A 5,000-nucleotide genomic window follows, 5' to 3' on the forward strand; every position below is an offset into this window, starting at 1 on the left:
GGATATACAAACGGTAGGCTTCGTGACGTCACACCATAACAAGATGACAGGACGAAATCCGCTCAATCACGATGGCCTGGACGACGAAGGGACCGATCGGGGAAGCGCACACAAAGACACTTACATAGCGAGGCCTACCAAGTGCTTTGCCGTCGGGTCGTGATGCCGATCTACGACCTTCCGCCACCACCCCGAGGCTTTGGCAGTATAAAGGAATGGGAGGGGGGTGGTCGAGGCTCAAAGGTCATATTTCCCCGGGCCTTATGAAGGTCAGAAGCCATAGAGGGAACGTGATCTCACAACTGCAGCTGACGGAGATGAAAGGTCACTGTAGCCGAGGCGTCCTGGACGTAATGCGGGGGAGGAGGAGGGGGAGAAGAAGGAGGAATAGGAGGAGTGGGGAAAGGAAGAGAGAGATGAGGAGGTGGAGTAGGAGAGGGAGGAGGAGGGAAAAAATAGGAAGAGGAGAAGTAGAAAAAAAGAAGAGGATGAAGAGGTGTTGGTGGTGGTGGTGAAGGAAAAGGGAGTAGGGGAGGAATTGGACGGAGAGGAAGAAGAAGGATAAAAGGAAAGGCAGGAGGAGGAAGATGAGGAGGTGGAGAAGAAGGTAAAAGAGTAGGAGCAGGAGGTGGTGGGGAAAGAAGAGGAGGAAGGAGAGAAGTGAGTAGTAGAAGTGCATAGATGATTTTTTTCTGTAATATTAAAACCGTGGAAAGAAAAAATAAATTGTCTATATCTATCACTCGTTTTATTGCACACACACACACACACACAAACGCACACACACACACACACACACACACACACACACACACACACACACACACACACACACACAAACACACACACACACACACACACACAGCATACCCCGCCCTCTCGACCCTCCGTGGGCGTGTCGCGAGGAAGACAAGGTCACCGTGACTTTTCCGTCTTCACCGCCCACGCCCGTCGCCTCTCGCCAGCCGCACCGCCCGTGTTTCTAAGCCGAGTGACTCACCGCCTAAACACAACGTGCGAGAAGCCAAAATAAGAGAAACTAGGGTGAAAAAAACAACAACACATATCTGCTGGTAAAAAAAAAAGAAACAGAAAAATTAAAACGAAATAGGAAGGAAAATATGTCGGATTTTATCACGTATGATACTCTCATTTGATTTTAAACAAGAGAGGGAGAGAGAGAGAGAGAGAGAGAGAGAGAGAGAGAGAGAGAGAGAGAGAGAGAGAGAGAGAGAGAGAGAGGAGAGAGAGAGAGAGAGAGAGAGAGAGAGAGAGAGAGAGAGAGAGAGAGAGAGAGAGGAGAGAGAGGAGAGAGAGGAGAGAGAGAGAGGGAGAGAGAGAGAGAGAGAGAGAGAGAGAGAGAGAGAGAGAGAGGGGGGGGGGAGGGAGAGCGAGAGAGGAAGAAGAGACAGACAAACGGACATACAGACAGAAATAGACAAACAGGAAGGAAAAGAGAGGCCTATATTACTTCGCGGAGCACTCGTCCCTGAAGGTAAGCGTCGACCATCGTCTTCCGCACCAGCACCTTCGACTCATCACCTTCAACCCATTACCATTAAGCCATCATCATTAACTCTTCACCATCAACTCAACTCCTTCACCTCACCACTTTCAACTCATCATCATCAACACATCAAAACTAACTCATGACGATCAACTCATGACGATCAACTCATGACCATCAACTCATCACCATCAACTCTTCACCTTCAACTCTTCACCTTCAACTCATCACCATTAATACACATCATTTACTCATCACCATCGCCTTTTCATCAACTCATCCCCAATAACGCATTATCATCAACTCATCACCATCGCCTCGCCATCAACATCACCTTCAACTCATAACCATCAACCGAAAACCATTTACTCATCCCCATCGCCTCGCCATCAACCCATCACCATCGCCTCACCATCACCTCATCCCCATCGCCTCACCACCAACACATCACCATCGCCTCACCACCAACACATCACCATCGCCTCGCCATCACCTCATCCCCATCGCCTCACCACCAACACATCACCATCGCCTCACCACCAACACATCACCATCGCCTCGCCATCACCCCATCACCATCGCCTCACCATCACCCCATCACCATCGCCTCACCATCACCCCATCACCATCGCCTCACCATCACCCCATCACCATCGCCTCACCATCACCCCATCACCATCGCCTCACCATCAACCCATCACCATCGCCTCGCCATCAACCCATCACCATCGCCTCACCATCACCCCATCACCATCGCCTCACCATCACCCCATCACCATCGCCTCACCATCACCCCATCACCATCGCCTCACCATCACCCCATCACCATCGCCTCACCAACAACCCATCACCATCGCCTCACCATCACCCCATCACCATCGCCTCACCACCAACGAAGACTGCTCCTGAAGGCGCTGGCGAGGTCAGGGCGGGCGCGTTCGGACCGAGGAGGGTCTCTGGAGGTGATATTACCTAAATTTTCTTCTTTTTTAACTCTTGTTTAGGATCTTTTTATTAGCTTTTCGTTTTTTTTTTTTTCTGTGGTATGCCTAGATATATATTTTTTGTCTGACATTTCGTTTTCATCCTGTAATATATATATATATATATATATATATATATATATATATATATATATATATATATATATATATATATATATATATATAAGACACAATTATTCATATCCACAGTATTTATTTAATTATTTATTTAGCTCTTGTTTAGTATTTATTTATTAGTTTTGCGTTTTTTTTTTCTGTGGTATCCCTAGATCGTTTTTTTCCATTTCATTTGTATCCCGTAACATATATATATATATATATATATATATATATATATATATATATATATATATATATGTATATATATATATATATATATATATATATTTTTTTTTTTTTTTTTTTTTTTTTTTTTTTTTTTTTTTTTTTTTTTTTTCTCTTCATAGTATTCGGTAAACAAGCCACAATAACCTGTGATAGCACTTACATAAAGCCGGCCTTATAAGGCATGATATCTGGGGCAATTATTATGGGCGATTTAATGGCCAGCCGAGTAGATGGGAGCAATTATTGTGTCCAAGTCACGGTCGTGTTTATTCGGGCGAAATAAAAAACAGACCAAATATCCCGGAAAAAGCAAAATAAACCTTCATATCCCGATCGAAAAAAAAAGATTTCGAAGCGGTGTCGACCCTGATTACTACTGCCATTGCTATGCTTGAATTGGAACTGACATAGAAAACCAGGAAGTGTTTGTCGATTCTCCAGTATGACATATCAATGGTGTATCTACATAGTGTTTACCGTAAACAATCACGTAGCTTGAGTTTAGATTTCCTTGGTCAGTGAAGATACTAGCAATATGCGTTTATAATGAGAATTTAAACGGTATAATCAACACAATCATTCTCTTTAATGGTGCTTATTATACATTCATATATCAACGTAGACTCGTGTCACCGGTTCGTTAAGGGTAATGAAGGTATTCGTTATATGTATTCGCCATATCAGAAACGAAATTAGATTTAGAAATTTCGCATTAGATTGTAGATCTATCCAACGACGCTCCTATAAAATATGTATGCTTTCCAATGTTGTTGTTTTTGTTGCAATGACTTTTGGTCCTGACTTTAAGAAATACCCGAGAAAAAAAAAGTTGCTTTCATTTTCGACCAAGACGTACTTCAGGTCGCAGCCAGCAAGGAAAGGGTTGCCAATACTGTGCTTGAAAGTAGAAGAGGGAAGGCTACTGCTTTACCATCCCCTCCCCTAATTCCCAATAGAAAATAAGGATAAAAAAATACCAGACAATGCTTTCACGAACAAAGCTCTTCCAACTCCCAACTGCAGGCAACCGACCACAAATTGCCCAGTTAACTTTATACTAATTACAGTGACCTCGAATAGCTATTTCCGGTCACCTATATGTTGTCGTGACTGTTTTAACGAATAACTAGTATTTTTTTGCGTCATATTGCTCAAAGAAGTTGCAACAAATACTTTATATTTATCTTCTTTACCGAAATTCGTAACGTATCACAATAACATATCGAAATGTAATCTGAAACCATAAAAATTGCGGTCAAGAATGCTTCAAGGCAAGCTAAGTCAAGCTATCTTGGTTAGTAGAGTATGTGTGGTATTTTTTTTATTTCGTGCTCGTGAGGGCCATTAATAGATTATGTTGTAGCTGTATAATTGTATTTACGTTTCCCTTTGTTCTGTTTCTTGGACTATTTAGTTTGTGGTTGTTTTTTGCCATTCTTTGTCTCCCAGTGTAAGCATCTGTGAACATCATATTGTTTTTTTGTAGCACTGCTTTTGTAGTGTCTTCAGGAGAAAACCAGACTTCAGTCTTAAGAAGAACTCATTATACATACATACACACACACGCGCGCGCGCGCTCGCACACATATACATACATATATGTATATATACATACATATATATATATATATATATATATATATATATATATATATATATGTATGTGTGTGTGTATGTGTGTGTGTGTGTGTGTGTGTGTGTGTGTGTGTGTGTGTGTGTATGTGTGTGTGTGTATGTGTGTGTGTGTGTGTGTGTGTCTGTGTCTGTGTCTGTGTGTATACATATATATGTATGGATAGGTACAAGGTTCGATGGAGGAAAGGTGGGTGAGATGCATGGATGGATAGATGGATAGATAGATAGATAGATAGATAGATGGATGGATGGATAGATGGATACTGGAAACAAGCATGCACAGACACACATACGCACGGGCGATTTGTATGATTGTCATGCATTAGTTTTGTTTATTACGATATATTATCTACCCCTTCCAGTTACATTATCTACGCCTCACTTTCAATATTTTTTTTCTTCTCGATAACACAGCTAGTTTTCGAAGGCATCATAGTGTCCTCTCAGAATCCATACTATCATCCCCTCACCCTTTTCTAAGCATCCAGAGGGAGAAGAGAGAAGAGGGAGAGAGAGAGAGAGAGAGA

Source organism: Penaeus monodon, chromosome 8 (assembly GCF_015228065.2).
Source record: "Penaeus monodon isolate SGIC_2016 chromosome 8, NSTDA_Pmon_1, whole genome shotgun sequence".
Taxonomy (NCBI): Eukaryota; Metazoa; Arthropoda; class Malacostraca; order Decapoda; family Penaeidae; genus Penaeus; species Penaeus monodon.